The 20,386-nt window shown below is 40.7% G+C and overlaps 1 protein-coding gene across 1 annotated transcript in view; it reads left to right on the plus strand.

The window, feature by feature from the left end:
* The window catches only part of triqk (triple QxxK/R motif containing), a 128,447-nt gene that overhangs the window by 26,865 nt on the left and 81,196 nt on the right, over positions 1-20,386 (plus strand). The window lies entirely within an intron of this gene.

A 20,386-nucleotide genomic window follows, 5' to 3' on the forward strand; every position in this document is an offset into this window, starting at 1 on the left:
GGAAAATGACAAAAATAGTAACGCACAGTGACTTGGATAAGTAACTTTAATCTGATTACTGGTTTGGAAATAGTAACGCGTTAGATTACTCAGACCACACATTGTGTGGGGGAGCAGTGGAATTAGAAAAAAAGTGGTAAGACTGTATATCGGTTATGTTAACATATGCCCTCAACAGTAATTGCTGTTAACACTACGATGAAATCCTTTGGGGTAAAAAACAGCCTTCAGTTTTTCTTTGACAATAACACAGTATCAACAGGCAACATGTAAATAGAAAATAATAAAACAGCTAGTATGATCATCCTTTTTTGTGCTCACCTGCTCATTTTCTTATCCAGTAATGCAGGGGTGCCCAACCTTTTTTGAACCAAGATCTACTTTTAAAGTTGATAGTGTGTCGAGATCTACCAAGCCATATCGAAAGCCATAGCGTAGCCACAATTAATTGTGCACCTATATAATAACACAATGTTCTGACACAAAGATCAAGTTTTAACAATAATAATACATTTATTGAAGTAAATGTACGTCGTGCAAAGAATAAGCACAAGAAGGCCTAGGACTGGCCCGTAACAACACAACAACAACATACAACCCAATTAATACAATGCCTAATTTAAGTTGGAAAAGTCGTTCTCTACCTTAGTGGGACTTCTGGCACTGAGAGGAGGAAGCTAGTCTCTCATAGTCCGGACAGTAGGAGCTGAGTGCCAGCCGTAAGCAGGCCGCAAGGTGGTCATCAGTCATGGTGGATCTGTATTTTGACTTAATGATTTTCATATGTGAAAAGGCAGACTCACACAAATATGTTGATCCAAAAAGTGCAGTCAAATTCTTTGCAGTTTGTCTGAGGTTGGGGTACTTCTCTTTCTGCATTAGATTCCAGAATTGGACATTTGTGTCAGATATAGCTCTTGATTTGAGCTCAATGTCATTATTTAGTGTGAGGATCTCATTCTGCACCGGTCTCCTCCAGTTGCGCACGGAATAATCGCCTCTGCAGACTCCTGGCCCGAACAGAACAGGCATCCATCACGTCTTTCATATTTAAAATCTTCCCGCACAACCCTTGCTGCTGAATTATACAATGGTAATTCAGGAAATCTGGGAAAGATTCAGACCTGTTTGCACAATCCAATGAACCCAGCAGTACGTCCAATCATTGCTGGAGCCCCATCGGTTGTAATGGAGATGAGTTTGAAGAGGGGCAACTTGCTCTTACTAACGAATTCCATAAAAACCTGAACAATATCTGTGCCTCTTGTGTGCCCTTTCAATGGCAAAATGGTCAGCAGCTCTTCTTTTACACTCATATTGTCGAAAACCATTCTAATGAACACACATAGCTGAGCCACATCCACAGCATCAGTGGATTCATCGAATTGCAGAGAAAAACACTCACGTGTCAACATCATTCCTCAATTGCTGTTCAATATCCTCCGCCATTCCCTCGCATCGCCGTGTAACAGAATCTCCTGATAGCTGCACATCCTGAATAGCAGACACAATCTCCTTTCGATTTTTAAAATCGGCAAAAAGCTCATCTGCGGCTTCCATGAACGCTTCTTTCACAATCTCACCATCCTTGAAAGATTTCTTTCCTTTTGCAAGAACACGACAGACACGATAAGAAGCTGTGGTTGCAGCCTTACTCGTGGTATTGGGCCTGGTAAAAATGGACTGTTGTGCTGCTAGCTGACTTTTCAATTCCTTGACTTTTTCGGGCGCGCAGTGGTGATTTAGCTGGGAAGTTTGTATCGTAGCTCTTGTGGACCGTCTTGAAATGCCGCTCCAAATTCCCTTTCTTTGGTAAAGCCACATTTGCATTGCAGATAAGACAGATGGACTTTGCATTCGAATACACGAAAAAATAATCCTCCTCCCACTCTGAATGAAAATGATAAGTTTTAGATTTTTTAGCTTCTGCCGCCATGGTAGTATCCACTCGCTATAGTCAAGCTTCTCGCGTCCCTTCCGAGTCCTTAGTTAGAACCTAGCAACCATACCCTGCGCGCGCAGATAGAAAGAAGCGCGTGAGATTTTTTCTGTGATTATGCCTGATCTACCTTACTACAGCTGTACAAATCTACACACTGCTTCACGCGATCAGCAGTTCATTGTGCCTATTTAAGAAGTTTTAAGTTGGAAGTTTTAATGTAGGCCTATTTAACACAACAGTAGGAGGATAGCCTACACACAACATTTTCTTGCGATCAACTGGAACTCAGCCCGCAATCGACTGGTAGACCGCAATCGACTGGTTGGGCACCCCTGCAGTAATGTGTTCATTTTCGAGTTGAAGTGAATGACATGTCTGTCAGCGAAATTAGACCTAAAATAAAACAGGGAATGTTTTTTGTGCAGAGGATGCTGAGTAAAAAATCAGGTTCACGATAAAAGAGCTGTTGGACTTTGATAATGTTTGTATTTGAACTATGCTGAACAGTAGATATCAGAGGTTGGACCTGTCACTGTTTGGCAAGTCACAAGTCAGTCCCAAGTCTTAGCAGTCAAGTCCAAGTCAAGTCCCACGTAAAGGCAGAGAAGGGCAAGTCGAGTCTAAGTCCAAGTCCCGATCTTTTTCAAGTCCTGAACAAGTCATCATGTACTCTACATTTATTAGACTATCGATCATAATTTTAACATATCAATCTAATCTACAGTCTTTTTTTATAAATACAGATTGAAATATGTTCAATGTTTCTTTATTTAAATCTTTCACGATATACACATGCGCCCTAAGACCTTCAAAGTATCTTAGAGAAGAAGTGAGAGTGAATATTGGGTTTGAATTGTATTAGCACGGAAGGCACCAATGTGACCATAAAGTCAGTAAAGCGCCTTGACCAGTGAGGCATATGAGCTGTGTGGATGTCTGAAAGCAGTGCTTGAGCATGCCAGTTTACAGTACGTAAAAATGTTTCCTTTAATTACAATGAGACTTAATATTTCAATAAACAATGTTTAATCTGCATTACAAAACTACATTACAAAAACAGCAGAGTTGAAAGAAAAACAGGGGCAGTTATTTTATGGTTCATATCGGGAAAATGAAAAGTGAACAATTTTTTTTCTCAGGTGTTGCCTTCAAAATGTAAGTGTGTGTGTGTGTGTGTGTGTGTGTGTGTGTGTGTGTGTGTGTGTGTGTGTGTGTGTGTGTGTGTGTGTGTGTGTGTGTGTGTGTGTGTGTGTGTGTGTGTGTGTGGGAAAGACAGACAAGAGAGAGAGAGACATACAGACCGGACGGACAGCTCTCGACTAGGCTTCCCTTCCGCGGCGCAATTGCATCTTTTCCGTAGGTGAAATCGGGGAAAATCGTGAATATTAATGAGGGGAAAGCCGGGGATTATCCAATCACGTTGGTTAAGTCCCTGGTCCAATCCAAAAAGGCCAAAATCCGCCACATGATTGCATCGCTCGCGCTTGGCTCTCGCACTTTACGTTCTTCGGGGCTTCGCAAATTCGCATTGCAGGGAAGGATGTCCATGATCAGGAAATTTAGTTTTTGAATCGAGACATGTCAAGTCATTACAAGTAAAAGAGTCAAAGTCCGAGTCTAGTCTTGAGTTAAAAGTATTCAAGTCCAAGTCGAGTCGCAAGTCATGCCGAATTTGATCAAGTCAAGTCTAAAGTCATTAAAATCATGTCATGTGACTCAAGTCCACATGTCTGGTAGATATCAAATAATTTTCAGTGGTGGGCAGCTGTCCGTTTCTCACAATAAAGTTTGATACAAAATGTTCTGACCTTGGATGTGGTAAATGCAGTTTTAGATTTTCTGATAAATCGGTAAAATGAATAATCTCATGGTGACTGTTCATATTTTTTTGTCTCGTCAGACTTCTATTAAGGGAAGTCACATTTTTTAAAACAAGTTTTGTGTGTCTAAAATGATATTATTAATGATAAGGCTGTGCGATTAAATAATGCTGATCTCACTATGGACTAAAACAATGTGGTTTATGAGTTTTGCAACAATTGAGCAGCCCAAATAAGAAGGCTGACATGATGCATACTATAATGGCTGTTTCACTCAGTCCCATTGCCACAGGTGTTTATGGGGTTGTTTTTCTTGGGTTGGCCTAGGCCCCTTAGTTCCAGTGAAGGGGATTCTTAATGCTTCATCTTACCGAGTCATTCTGGACAATTCTATGCTTCCAACTTTGTGGAAACAGTTTGGGGAAGGCCCTTTTCTGTTCCAGCATGACTGTGCCCCAGTGAACAAAGCAAGGTCCATAAAGGCCTGGGTGGATGAGCTTGGTGTGGAAGAACTTGACCGGCCCGCACACAGCCCTGACTTCAACCTCACTGAACACCTTCGGGATGAACTAGAACGGAGATTGCGAGACAGGCCCTCTCGTACAACATCAGTGTCTGACCTCACAAATGCTCTTCTGGACAAATGGGCAACAATTCCCACAGGCACACTCCAACATCTTATAGAAAGCCTTCCCAGAAGAGTGGCACCTGTTATATCTTCAAGAATTTGAAATGGGATGTCATAAAAAGCTCCTGTAGGTGTAATGTGTAGGTGTCCCAATACTTTTGTCTATATAGTGTTTAAATAGTTGGTTTTGATGAACACATACACTAACGTTGTAGTTGTAGAGAGAGGTCATCACCTCTTGAGAAAAGGACCTGACTAAACACAGAAAGAAAGACATTGTAAACTGTATTTTGGATTAATTTGTCCAGATGTACCTCTTGTTTCCTGTCTAGCCTAAACAAATTATTTTCCACTGGGAGAACAGGACACTGACCGAATCTCCATCTACTTCTCATTCAGGATATTTCATTATAACTCAGTGTCTCTCTCATCCTTACTTCATCCGTCTCTCTCCCTCTGGTTATCATCCTGTCTCTCTTCCTTCCGCCTGCTCCCTCTCTAAAGGGGCATTTGGCAAACCGTTGTGCTCAGGGGATGTTTACATCACTGAATGATTGATGGGGTGTAATGAAACAATCTAACCTTGAGTAGACAGAACATGTTCCGAAGCAGCCGTAGATCAAACGCACGCATCTCCCTTCAGTCAGGGGCGTAATATAGAGTTACATTATTGAGGAAACAACACAGGCATGAATGAACTTATCGCTGAAGTCATCCAAAGAAAAGTGGCGTGCAAAATGTGTTAAGACATCAGCTGCAAAATATCCCCAAAATCTTTAACCGCAATGGTTTAACTCTATGTTGAGTACAGGCTGTGCTGCAGGGCTGAAAGTTTTACAACAGTCACAGCTCTATAAAACTAAATATAATGGCTGCTCAACATTCACAGAGCATGTCTTTTATTCAAAAAAAAGTTACCTCCAATAATCATGGCTTTGATGCTGTGTCGATGTTAATAAGGCTATTCACTTTTAAAATACAGTATCAGTTATTATGTTACGGTTATGAGAATGAAACTAAGGATTGCAGTGCCTGTACTTCCCTAGGTCTTAACATATATTTTGGGAATATTTTATTAGTAAAAGTTTTTATGTTTAATTTGAAATTCTGGTCTTTTTTCCATCCACTCATTTAGAATGAATAATGAATCAGTGATTTATCTATCAATATCCTCGTGTGTTGAAATATATTAGGTAAGGGCACTGAAGGTTTTATCAGTTTGTATTCTTTGAATGGGAAATGTTAGGCACATCTTTCTAATCAAAAATCCACCCATTTCATTGACATTTGTGAGCACATTTTTTTTCATAGGATGTCTTAAAGTTAATATAACCTTTTAAACTACAGATAACATGATCAACATCTTTAGAAAATGCTTCATTTTTGATCGTGAATAAAATATCCTTGACCAAAAGCAGAAGAACTGAAAAGAGTAGCACTACTTGTCCCTCTCCAGTCTACTACAAAATATGTAGAGAATAGAATACGGTTACCTCAAGGAAGAAGGTTATGTAATTGATTTGTTTTCTATCAGCAGGATTAAGGTTAAATACTGGCCTGTTTCTCTTTAAATTGTATGGAAGCGTGAAACAGGGGCTAAGAAAGAACCCATACAATGTTCGAGCAGATCTGAATCCTGGGTCAGATACATACATTTATTTTCCCTTATGAATATGTCCTTGGCCGAGGCCTGCCCTCGAGTGCCCTTTTGGTTTATATAACGACAAATACAGTATAGAAAGATAGAAAGTAAGAGGGAGATACAAACTAGTTTTACTGTAAGGGAAACCTTTGCCAGTGTTAACTCTGTAGGAGTGTCGAGGCTCTGGAGTAAATCAGCTGGTGTGAGCTGAAACAATATATTGTTAATATGGCTCCAGCACTTAAAGATCCTCTGTCGATCTTCTCTGTTGTACAAAGGACAACATTCCATGCCTAATATAGGCTCGAGTTGGCAGAAAAATGTTTGTAATGACACATTTGTCAAGATAAGATATCTAATAGTGAAGGTGGAATGTGCAACTCCAGGGATGAGCATACTTTCCACGGTTAATATTTCTTTCCAAAGACTATCCACTTATTGTCCAAGAGCCATGGCAGAGGTGCTGGAGTTGGTGCTGGAGGAAGGCAAGAAAGGGAAAATAAAGAAAGTATGTCTGTCTCAAAGCCAAAGCCTTTTAATGTTAAAAGGGATGTATTTACGACTACAACTTTGTTTTTTTCAAGGGAAAGTGCTCATTTAGCTTTGTGGAAAATTATGTCTTGTTTTTTTGTGTTTAAAAAAAGAAAAGTTTTAAGCTTCAGATTTGTCGGAGCTGTAACTTCAGAGCCAGATGAGTGATTTCACACGGCAACGTAATGAAGCCTCGGAAAGCTAAATGCTCCTTACAGTCAGATAATGAATATAATTTCAGTGATTTTGATGTTGGGAAGTAAATGACATCCTCTTTGAAGTTACCATCTATACACAGTCGCCTTGTGATGTGCTATGATGATACAGACATGCCTGTTTTCACAGACACTGCAACATGAATATGAATGAAAGAGAAAAAGCCTGTTTTGACCTGAAACATGCTTATTAAGGAGAAAAATTCCACTGCTCCCCCACACAATGTGTGGTCTGACGCATTAATCAAACAAAAAAAGGGAACATTTTTACATTTCAAATTTGCAGCCTTTCAAAAGCTCCACTGTCTGTGGGTTCTGCTTGTATGGAGCTGGCAGACAAAGGATTGCACAGGGCGAGATGACTCGAGTGACAAAGAGGTGGTTAGGAATTTGCTTAGGTTGGAAACCCATCATTACAGGGAATATGAGAGTATCACAGCTTTGCTTCAGCCAATTAAAATGTGACCTTGGGTTTCAGTGTTGGAACAAGTTACATATGACACACATTTTGCATCATATGTCGAATAATTGAAAATGTGTCGACCCTGATGCGAGAAGAACTGCGTGCAAACAATTAGAAAAACAAAAAGGGAGTTTAGGAAAGTTAAAGAAATGGGCATAATGTTAACTATCATAAAAAACTAGAAAACATCCAAAACCACCCACCTCTTTATTGCACTGTTACACAACATGTGATAGAAATTAGTTTCCTCTTACACAATACTTGAAATGACTGAGAGGGCCAGTGATGTGTATAAATGAGTAGGAACTCATTCCTCAGTTTACAAGTATTACAACTGTGCAGATAAAATACATAAACCAACAGAAAGTTTTGTTGTCCCTCATAACAAACAATAGGTTTTATGTGCACAAACAACAGTGTTGCTTTCAAAGCCTGATTCTCTAATTGCATTGCATAATCACCAACGCTCATTTCTGCACTTATTCTCTCTCGAAGCTATCTTCATATGTTGCTACAGGACTGTAATTATGGACATGTGGCGAGTAAACAGGACGACTTTCCAACAGCATTAGACTGGGCAGAGGAGAACCACTGAACAGATGACCGTCTTACATCCTGATTATAGGAGGAGCAGACATCCGTATGTCACTGGACGGGGAAGTGCGCTGACTAACTGGCTGACATATGTGTGCTTAGTGACTGTGAGCAATCCTGGTACCAGGCACTGACTGGTGTTTGTGTGGTCAGTAAACACAGGATTCCCATTGGCAAAGGTATTAACAGTTACGGTGGCTCAGAAGGAAAATGTCCCCTCTTGACACCGATCTGAAGCCAGCTTGCTCTGACTACTTTTTCGCTGCAGGAATGGAAATATAACAAGTAACCTGAATTCCGACTCTGGTTGGTGTTCCCCGACACTCCCACACACACACACACACACCTCCTGCCGTTAGCCTTCTGGTAAAATCCCGCTGGCTGCAGCTCTGTCAGTAAACACACATTTACCAGTAAGGCTGAGAGGATATTACCTTTTCGTGAATGCACACAAACACACACAAATACACACGCACTTGTGCACATGTTCATTGTTGACTTCTGTGCTGACAGGGTTACCTTGCAGAAACATCTGTTTCATCATGCTTCATATTTGTCTTTCGACACAGGTGTTCTGCTTTCCTGTTTGCTGTGGTTGAGGTTTTACTACAGGTTAAAATAAATTCAGTGATATACCATGCAGGTTTATTGCTTTTCATTTGTATTTCTTTGCATATAGTCCCTTAGTGAGAAGCAAAAGAAGAGATATGGACTGACCTGGTTTAGTTACACATTTAATTTTGGTAATTTAAAAATGTGTGTCATTTTTATTTTGAACAGTTTAAACTTTACTGCACTTTTTTCAGTCAGGTGTCATTTCGTTCCATAGTTTACATTTTTACCTTTCAGATGTGTTAGCATACTAAAGCTTGAGGCTTTCACCTGGCAACCTGTGGCTTCAGGAGGTTATGGTTATGCAGGAATGCAAGCAGACTTACAGGCTCTTACAAGTTGAGCCAACACCTTTTTAGCAAGGCATTTGTGCAAACCAGATGACCTTTTCACATATCACAAGAACCAGCGGTAGCTTGTCATTTTAGACGATGATTAAACCACTATTAAAACCAATCTGCACAGGATTCGTCACCGTGCCTGAGTGCATTTTAGTGAGGTGTTTTTGAAAGGAGTGCCATGAGTGTTTGTGACCTTTATCAATGTGTTGCTCAACATCAAATGTAAGAGAGAATTGTGCAAGCCCTGCAGATTAAATGTGAATGACATTGGTGGAAACTAAAATGAAAAAAAGATGCGAAAAACCTTCGCTAAAGCACAACCCCCCTTTCCTCTTTCTTAGAATGTTGCTATTTGCTTTGGGCAAATGGACTGCAGTTGCACAACTTTGCAGCCACCAGTGCTTCAAAACTACACACACACACACACACACACACACACACACACACACACACACACACACACACACACACACACACACACACACACACACAAACTGCAGTTAATAGTGTGCGGTAAAGCTAGCCAAGGCAGTTTACTGCATTACAGGAATCTTTTTCCATTCCGTTCAATTTAACAGACCCTCAAATTAGAAACACCTTGTTTTACTGCAGTGAATCATCTCAGACACCTATTCCCAAGCTTTTTATTAAACTGTACTGTTGCACAGGGAGACCTCCGTTTCATAATAAGTCCCTGCTCAATGACCCCTAAGCTTGTGAAAGTGCGTTATGGCTTGAGACCTGTTATGCATCTTAAGTTCATCTTGCATCACAGGAATATCCCCTGATGGATAAGCTCTTGTTGTTTATACTGAAATATGCATCTGTGAAAATCTGGTCTAGATTAGCTTCCTTGGGTGGACCCCCTTATATCCAGTAGCTTACTGATGGGTGGTCCTCTGTTCCATATTTAAAGCCCAGTCTCCAGATTCATGGAGCAGATCTTAGTTGTTGCTTCGGGGGATACACTCCCCCTGAGCCACCTTGGATTACCAAGAAAGAACTGAAAAAAACTGAAGTTGCTTTCACAGCAGCTATGGGAAAGTCCAGACTCAAATATGGAGACGTGTTTCTATATATATACAGTATGTCATCTAAATTCCATGAAATGGCTTTAATGATGGCTATGATGTAAAAAGCTGTAGGGTTATTGCAACATTTTACAAGCAGATTCAAAGAACAGGCTCCTAAACAGTAAACCTCAATGGGGTTTATTCTCAGATTAAAAGTACTTCTGTGAAACTGGTTTAACTCATTTGATCAGTTACAAAAATAAACTCCATACACCCAAACATTGTGTGAACTTAACTTACATTTCTCTCCTACCTTTTAAACTCAAAAACGTGAACAACAAAACAACTATTCATATTTTTGTTCAGTAAAATTAGAGAATCCATGTCTGTGTGTTCTTTGGAGATCACATGCCCAAGCTCACAACCATCCCTCCACCCTTCAGGCACAGTCCTGTCCTTGGCCAGTGTAGGCAGTTTCCCACCCCAGGGCTCGGCCATATGTGAGTGTTGGCTCCGTCCCTCATGTGAAGGTCAGCCCTGATGGGACATGTGAGCCCAGGATTTTCACCCCTGGGGTTGGGAAGCAGGGCTAATTTACTTTAAACCAGGCTGCATGACACGCATCAGGACACAGTGACTGGTCTACAAAGGGACACATTTACAGAGAGATGTGGTCACTTATCATTTCTTCAGTATGAAATCGTAGTGTGACAGGATTTCAGAGGAATTATAGCTATTGTAAAACACCATTGCTGTAATCAGTATATGCTGATTAATTACCAGGAATTCCCCTCCATACAACTGAATGGATGGTTCCTACTTTTATGGAAATAGGCTCATTCCCTCACTTGCAGAGAATGACAGATCAATAAAGGTTATATTGTTCTGGTTAATAAAAAGCTACAGCTATTACAGGAGATGGTCAGAATAGCATGGAAGTGTAAACAATGGAAAACAGCTAGCAAGGCTAAGTCCAAAGTCTCACAAATTAACACGTGATGTGTAACTTGCTTAATCTGTACAACAAGTATAACATTAAAAGGTTTTACGGAGGATTATGTGCCAGAGTGAAAGATTATTTAAGGGTTAGTTTGTTCACTGCTAAACAGCCATGCTAGCTGTTTCCCCCATTACACAACTAATATTAGCAGCTGCTGGCTCTAGCTTCATAGTTAGCCAAAAGCAAGAGGCTTCTAAACAAATATCCTAAATTACATAAAGCTTTATTCATTTGGATGTTATGCAAACACAATGTTTTGTTTCCAGATATTAGGAAGTAGCATAAAGAAAGGAAATAGGTTCTTTATAAAGAATTTAAAATGTTTATGCAAATGTGACTCTTGATTTGCTTCAGAAGTTTAGTTGTAGCTAAATACACACACACACACACACACACACACACACACACACACACACACACACACACACACACACACACACACACACACACACATACACACGCACTAATCAGTTAACACCTATCTACAGTAAACATCAGCTTTGTTAAATCCTCTAATGATCCGTATTGTTCTGCCTTCCCTCCACTTCCTGTACTCTTTTCATCCCTGTTAGGCCATGTAGGGACAAATCATTGGGGGGAGGAGACTGCATAAACGGTGGTTTACGTGGTGTTTGATTAGACGTCCAGTCAGGGCTGCCCGATGATGGAGTGGAGCCAGGAAGAAGCATTGTGCAATCAATGGGCTCAGTTAATTACAATAGATCAAACAAAAGCTCCATGGCAACCCCGGCCACATTTTCCAAAACAAAGTCCTGCGAGGCATTCAGCATGCGGGCCGATTGTGACATGGTGTTACGCATGGGTGACACAGGGACGATTAGCAGCGGCCATTGTTTATTGCTAAGGATGGGTGCACATCGGATGCATAATCATTTTTTTAGGGCATTCGTCATCTCAAAGACAATGCTATATACCATTAATGCTTCATGTCTTAATTAACAATAAACAGATCACTGAGGCCTAAAGCAAAGAATATCTTCTTTTTTAAAGAAGGTATTACTAATAAGTGTTGGAAAGTTGTTCTGCTATTTCCAAACAACTAGAAAGATTATTTTGAAATCAAATTTCTGCATCATGCCTAAGAATTTATCAAATACATTCTGATCAGTGTTTTTTTGGAGAAGATGGTGTGGATGCTGCGCTGTCCATAGTACTGAAACAAAGCAGAATATATCAATGGACAGGACATTAGCCTTTTTTACAGTTGTACTGTAAGTATGTGGCCAGTAGTCTGCACTCAAAGGCAACACTGCTCCTAGATTAACTTGTTAAATAGCTAGTCATCCCTAGAGTTTGGTAAATTTAATTTAAACTGTAATCTTCATCCAGTACCACCTACATTTGACTTATCCGTGAAGCGGCCGAAATAAAAAAAAAATATATAAAAAAAAGAACTCAAAAACAAACTGCCGCTGAGGCACCTGTCAGCGAATATTACTCATGGGTTAAAGAAAGGACCTGGGCAGAAGTCTTTTCTGTGCATTTTATTATGTCGATGCCACATCACAGAGTACAACTACTTCTTATCCTTTTGTCCTTGCCTCTTGCATACCCTATGGAAAAAAACGTATGCCTACCGGGTGTGCAGAGGCCACCACCTGTTACCAACTTATAATCACAGGTCTCTCTCCCCCGGTGTCCAAAAATTGCTATCAAAATAAAAGCATAAAACAACTTATTGGCTCGGCTTGGATTACATGAGAATAAGAAAGTAAATTTACAATAAACAAAAACAGCAATAAAATAAATGTATAACTATGAAATAAATAATGTAAGTCTGTATATGGCTCCATCATATCGGCCCCTAATTGTGATGCTATAGCGAATCAATTACAACAAAGCATATGGAGCCAGGTTGCACCTTTAAACATTTTAAATTATGCAAAGTATATCAAATCACCTTCAGTTTGTCATACCAAATCCAAATTTGCGAATATGCATATACACATTCATCAAGTCATTTTCATAAGCCCCTACTTAGATCCCCCCAAAGTTCATGCTGCAGCAGTGTCTCTCGTGGTATCACCACCACCAGAGTATCAGTGTAGAGTGAAATAGAGAGGTTTGTGCATGGAAAGATGTAAGAAAGATAGAATGTGTGTGTGTGTGTGTGTGATTATCATTATTCCTAGATGTTAAATCCTATTGAGGTTGACATTTGTGATGTATTGATATTTTCCCCTGATTTCAATGTTCAACATTTTTCAAACTACCTAAAAAATATTTATGTCAACATCCTCTACCGTTTGAAATTAGCAATAGCTTGCATTCAACACTCTTAGCTGAGATAGTGACAATGGTATGTATAAAACCTGCAAATTCTGACTGTAAGGATATAACATAAGGTTGTAGATGTTAGTATTTGGTTAGCATTTAGCAGTAAGCATTGTGTCCTGAATACATCCACAAAGCTTGACTATAGGCTCTAAATCTTCCTTTTATAAACTGTCTAAGCTTTATTAAAAAGTCCAAACTTCTCTCAAGCCAATAAAAGAAGCATTTGGAATTACATTTTTAAACAGTAAACCAAAAAAGGTCCATTGTAGTTTATCGTATGAGTAACGTTCTTAAATCTCTAAATCTATCACTAAGATAAAGTGTTGTTTATATTCATAGTTAAACGCAGTAGGGACTTTGTACTTTTAAATGCTGTATTCACACTCTAAATGCTTTGAATGGCAAAGCCACTTCTTGTGCACTAGGTTTAAAAGTTTTGAACACACTTAATAATTAAGTAATCTGTCTCAAACTTCTTCTTTCACTAGAACTCACTCGATGTTCTCTGAGAGAGTCGTGACTGAGACGGGCACTCATGCTGTCCGTCTATCAGCTAGCAGCCGGCTCCGTCAACAGGCCACCAGCGATGGGGGCTGTCTGCCTCAGACACCAGATCTGTTCTAGTAAACTCACTGAAGTTGGCTCTCACTTCCAAATCATGAGCCAATCTCGCGAACAAATGTTGAGTGCAAATAAAGCTGAAAGATTCATATCGTCATAACTCCTCTCTTTGCCTTCTCTCGCTGACCCGTCTGTGCCCCTGTTTATTTATTCCCCCGTCTTGTTCTGTTTTCTCAGCCCGTTCCCCCCGTCTTCCTGCCTCTAACAGCTCTCTTCTCAAATTAGTGTCAAATTCCCCAGTGTGCTTGTTATGTTTGTTTCTAATGCAGTACCTACCAAATTATAAGTGTCGTATTCTTGGAGGCCTTCTATCAATTCTCATTCATGTGTGAGGGCAACTCGTGGACAGTAAAGCAGCTCCATCTGTGTGAGTTTGTGTGTGTGTGTGTTTGTGTGTGTCTCTCTGTGTGTCAGGGCAGGTCAGTCATGAGAGCGGAGGGCCTGCATTCCTCTGAGCAGTACTAAATCCTCATGGGATAGACCTCATTAGTGGACTAGCTGTTCCCAGGCTGTCTTAAAGCCACTTTTGCTCTGTGTGTGTGTGTGTGTGTGTGTGTGTGTGTGTGTGTGTGTGTGTGTGTGTGTGTGTGTGTGTGTGTGTGTGTGTGTGTGTGTGTGTGTGTGTGTGTGTGTGTGTGTGTGTGTGTGTGTGTGTGTGTGTGTGTGTGTGTGTGTGTGTGTGAAAACATTTGTTCACACTTTTTTTTGGTCCTATTATTGTTGTTTGTGAGAAATTCTGTGTGCCTTCTTCTCTGTTTGTAATTTGTGATGCTCCTATGATATCATTTGTTTGTGTGCACTTTGAGAGGACAGGTTTAGACCACTCTATTAGGCTTCCTGTCCGTGTTCTGACACAGGAAGTGAGCGTGGGGAGGTCAGTAAAGTCTAGCGGATGAGATGTACTCAAGGGACTATAGCTAGCCTGATGTACTCTTCTCAATTTGGAACAATATTAAATGCACACACACACTCACACTCTGTCCTCTCTTTTCCTTTGTGCTGTCATGTTCTAAAGTGTCCCTGAGAGACACTTAGCACATCACTCAGTGACTCCGTGGTTCCAGACATAGCTTTGACCCCCCGTGGTTGACCCGAGATAGACCTGACAGTTTCCCCTGTCACATTCTGTCTTTGGTTTCACTTTATTTTTCAGCCTGAGGAAAGCGAGAGGGGAGGGTGTGCAGCGTTCAAGGAAGACACTCTGTTCAGATTTTTCAGAATGTGGAAGGAGAGAGCTGTCTTTGTTGTGCAAGAGGGCATAAACGTATTTCTTTCACTCCCCCTGTGTGCACATTCAGCCATTTCCCACTTTCATGTGAATTATTATTTACTTGAAAGGTGAAGTCTGTGGTAACCACTACCTTTTGTTTGTAGAGACACCAAAGAAAAAGACATATATTATCATATTTGCCTAAGAGAATGACGCTTCTCTGTGAATAATACCTACTATATATGCCTTATATTTGATCTATATCTCCCTAATGCTACTGTATTCGTTATATTTCTTCCCTGTGTCAATCATCGCTCTACTTTGATGTAAGATGATCAACAAAGAGCAGGTACCATGTGTTCTGTCTGTCGGTTTGTCTTTCTGCTTCACATCTCCTGCTCCTGACTGAAGATCCATTACTGAGTGGGCAACAAGCACCAGGTGGCTGCATCTAATTTAAATAAACGCACATTTTAGACAAATGCAAAGCACGTATTAAACCGAGCTGATGTGCCTCTTTTCAGCAATACTAAATGACAATGAAACAGACTAAATGATAATGTTCTCTGTGTGTTTTTCAGCAGTTTGTTATTTTTAGAATGATTGCGGTACAGTAAGGTTGATAGGGGTTTAATTCTATACTAGGAAGTGGTTGATCAACTGTAAACACACTCGCCGCTCACTTGGCAATAACCTGACACACACACACACACAGACAGACACACACACACACACACACACACACACACACACACACACACACACACACACACACACACACACACACACACACACACACACACACACACACAGGTTCACAATGACCCTCTGATACTAGGCCGCTGGCTGATGAGAGGGAATGGACAGAAAAACAAGGCATAGACTAATGGAAACACACACACACACACACACACACACACACACACACACACACACACACACACACACACACACACACACACACACACACACACACACAGAATTACATGCCAAGGCTGAAGCGACAGTGAGCTCCTGAACAGGCGTGAGCCAAGGCCTCCCTCACTGATCACAACACAGCTCTGTAAGATAACCGTCTTGTGCAATACCCAAGCATGCACTATCTCTCTCTCTCTCTCTCTCTCTCACACACACACCCACACACACACACACACACACACACACACGCTCTTCTTTGAAAGCGGATGATTTCGACATCATAACAACAGCCATGGGGCGGGATGGATTGGCAGGCAAAGTTTGAAGCCAAAGATTGAAATCAGGCCCAACACATAATAGGTACACATACAACATACCCACAAAACTGAAACACGTACAGCAAACATGATTTATGAAATTTGAAATACACTTGTACATTTTAGAGGCGCGCATGCTTTTAGACTCACCGTATAATATGATCACACTGAGTGACAAACTGGATAAATAATCCTTTTACTCGCACTGCTGGCTTTCTCCCTGTCTTTTTTATCATGAAGGATTTATTACTTGATACATGTAAACATCAATTTGTAGGGAACACACACACACACATGGGCTTTTCACTTCCCTGTTATTCTTTGCAAAATGTGATTTATGCTGAGTGGGGGATATCCAAATGACGCCACTATCAGGCATTGGAGAGTAAATAAGAAGTCCCTGTCTGCGTTATCTCTGTCGGATGATGTACTGTAACGGAGCACAGCAGCACAATGTCGACACATACTAATGCAGATTTACAATACTGTACCTTTGTATAAGCACAGGCGTCCATTGATTTATGTCTGTACCTGGGGTCCTGGAATGCGGGACGATACTGTACAATAACTGTTATGACTTACTGCTCAGGTAGAGTACACTCACTGCCTTTCATGTTAGTGCATAAATCAGGGATATGGGAGGATGAGCAGTTGTTATATACATGTTGGCAAGACATTCCCGAGCAGCCCCAGGTCTCCTATCCTGGTAATGGCTAACACACTTCTGCAGTTGAAAACATGCAATCTAGCTTAAACACACTCATGGAAATCACCAACATCCTTCTGAGAGGGGAGGAATTCTTTATCGTTTTCCTAAACACGCCATCATCTAAGGGTTTAAACTTAGATTTTGATCTTGAGCCTTTTTTTTGTAAATGTTTATCGTTGGAGCTAACAATTTTTGAAAACATGAATGACAGATCTTGCTCCTTTTTGAATATATCTGAATGTATTGGGATCAACTTTCTCAGGAGTTAATATTTGTTGATACATCCCAGTCTGAAGGAATTGTGTGTGTGTGTGTGTGTGTGTGTGTGTGTGTGTGTGTGTGTGTGTGTGTGTGTGTGTGTGTGTGTGTGTGTGTGTGTGTGTGTGTGTGTGTGTGTGTGTGTGTGTGTGTGTGTGTGTGTGTGTGTGTGTGTGTGTGTGTGTGTGTGTGTGACTGTCTGTCCACAGTTTATCTTTCATGGTCCCATAAGCCTATTATTTTTTGTGCTTTTTTATGACTTTATGCTCAAGGACCTTTTGCAGTTAAAATGATTAGTGAATTTTGAGAGACATGTATGTTATTGACTGTTTTATGTCTTTTCCCCTCACTCTGCTGAACCAGACATCAGAGGCAGCAAGTGGTCAAAAACTGCCTCAGCAGCAAAAGACATTCCAAGCTATAGGCTATACTAGATTCTAGACTCAAAACTGACTTTTCTAGAAAAGTTTTGTATCATTTTTTAAGCAATAACACATATGATCCACTACATTATGACTCAATAAGATTTAGATTCCCATTTCTGTTATGTTTACTGACTGTAAGTAATCCTGGAAGGCTGATTGATTGACATTCAACTTCTGTTTGTTGGGAGGGGAGAAGGAGACTCACCTGGTCTGCACTCTACTGAAGGCACTTTAGTTAAAATAGTTTTTCTTTTGTTTGATTGAATTTGCCTTTTGTCATTTGAACCCTTAAGGGAAAATTATTTAATATCATTATTTTTTTATTTCCATTTATCATTAACATAACTATAATCTATGAACATTTACCTTTTTGGATGATTCATGTGATTCCTGTATTGCAGTTAAGTCATTCTTTTTGATGTCTTAGATTTAATATGTTGTTGGAAAATATTTATCTTAGAGTTTTTTTCTGAACTTTTGCCCTTTCCATAGAGGCATGTTGTGCCCTGTGTGGGTGTATCAGACAAAGCTCTGCTCTGATTGGTCCAGCCTGATAGTAGATTGACTACAACCACCTGAGTGATGAATTTGTTTGTGTCTATATATTTATTGCTTGTTCAGATTTGTGATGATTTATTTGAAAGTACCTGATGAAGATTCTGCTAAGATCAAAACGTTGCGCTGCTAAATTAAATTAGCTGGGAGCTATCAGTGCATGTGTTAATCCTTTGCTGAACTGTTTCACACGCAAAACATATAGGTTTTCTTGGGAAGAAATACACACACCTTCACTCTAACACACACACACACACACACACACACACACACACACACACACACACACACACACACACACACACACACACACACACACACACACACACACACACACACACACACACACACATGTAACCTTGTTTGCTGGTGTGAAATCCAGGGATTGTGGCCGGGTTCAGAGATCTTAGAACACCAGCAGCACACAGCATGTCTGCCAGAGGAACCACAGAGTGTGAGACACACACACAGAAACATACACACGCCATGGCAGCGCTGTCAGTGAGTCAGTGTGTGAGTCACACTCCGGCTATGCTGCCTCTCGATTTTATAACAGCCGCCAGCACGGCACTGTATTTAATATTCCAAACAACTGTACTGAAGGACTCTGAGGATCACATGCACATATATCAACATCAGCATACACTGTAATGTAGTGTACCTGCATACACACACACATATTTCCTTTAGCCAAATATGGGTGCACAAAACATTGAGACCTTATATGCACAAATATACAAACAAAACACTCACTTTCATCCCTTTATCTTCATTCAAACACACACACACACACACACACACACACACACACACACACACACACACACACATTCAAAAAACACACAGATGCGCGCCCGTCATTGGGGATGACTGCAGATGAGTCAGAGGGGGAGAGCAGGGAATCCTTACCACTGTGTGAGACACATCTATAGGAGAGCCAATCATAGGATTCCGCACTACAGATACAGACTCCATTAGGTTTGACCTATGAATCATCCCCTATACATTCTCACAGGAGACTGTGCAGCTTTAGGTGGAGGAAAACATGGAAAGGTGTGTATAATTAAAATGTCACAAGTGTATATGTCAGTTTGAGAAGGAAGATCAAATCCCCTCCTGTTTCATTGTGCTCAACTTGCAAAGCTGGCAAAACACATTGGCTCTTACTAACAATGTTATAGTTTTGATAGGGATCAACAGGAGCCAAAACTGCCCTGTCATGAGGGTGGAGGCCAAAATGATTCCATAAAGTTTTAGATGCTTAAATGATATATCCGGATGTTTTTGTCCTGCAGTTCAAAGACCAATTTCAATTAGTCTGCTTTCTTAAGAGAGGTAACTGATAACAGGTGACACACGCACGCGCACACACGCACATGCACACAGCAGCTTTCTACAGGTTGAAAAGAACACAATGTCTCCATATCACGGCTTCCTCAAGGAGAGGAGCCGATTTAGGATAACGTTTAAACATCAGCCTCTGGTGGTGAGTCAGGGGAACTTCCACAGCATTTCAAAGAAAAAGATTTTGCAATCCCAAGAGAAAAAAATATTTGTTGGCTTGTTATTTTTTACTTTGCTGATTCCACAATTTGTGGTTATGGAAGAAATCTGCACAATCCTATTGGAAGGAACAAGCAGTTTGATGTTCAGAGAAGAAAACCTGTGGCACTCGAAGATCAGTGGCATGCGGCTTAAGGTAAAGGTGCTGCATATGAAAGCAGCTGCATGAGGCTGTGCAGCGGTTGGCAAGTGCCATGTGCCGTGGGTGTTGGATTTGATGGAAGTGGCGTGACGCCGAGGGGCAATGCGTCACTGCCAACGATAAGGACCTTGGGTTATGACTGACCTCTCTCAACTGTCACTCTTTTCACCTTGCATTCCTCCTTTCTCTTCACATCTGATTCTAAGCATGGATATCCTTGTTTGTTTTTCAGCCTTTGTTTTTTAGTCATTGATTCATAACTAACTCTTGCCTTCTTTTGTACCTTTGACTCTTGGCTAACCTGAGGATTGGTCTTTTTGTTTTATCACTGGCCTCCCATGATGCTCTCTTCTCTTTCATACGCTTTTCTTTAAACCGTCACCGTGCATTCTTGTTCTCGGTGATCAGGGAGTGGAGCCTTTAGGTTTATCTGCGATTGGAAAAGCTCTCTGACTCACACAAACACACACTTTACAAGTGATGACTCATTGCAACACAGGCCATTTAGATGCATTGTATACCAAGTAAAACTGGTACATGAGTGTGTGTGTGTGTGACTGTGTTTGCAT

This window comes from Eleginops maclovinus, chromosome 13 (genome assembly GCF_036324505.1).
Source record: "Eleginops maclovinus isolate JMC-PN-2008 ecotype Puerto Natales chromosome 13, JC_Emac_rtc_rv5, whole genome shotgun sequence".
In the NCBI taxonomy this organism is placed as follows: Eukaryota; Metazoa; Chordata; class Actinopteri; order Perciformes; family Eleginopidae; genus Eleginops; species Eleginops maclovinus.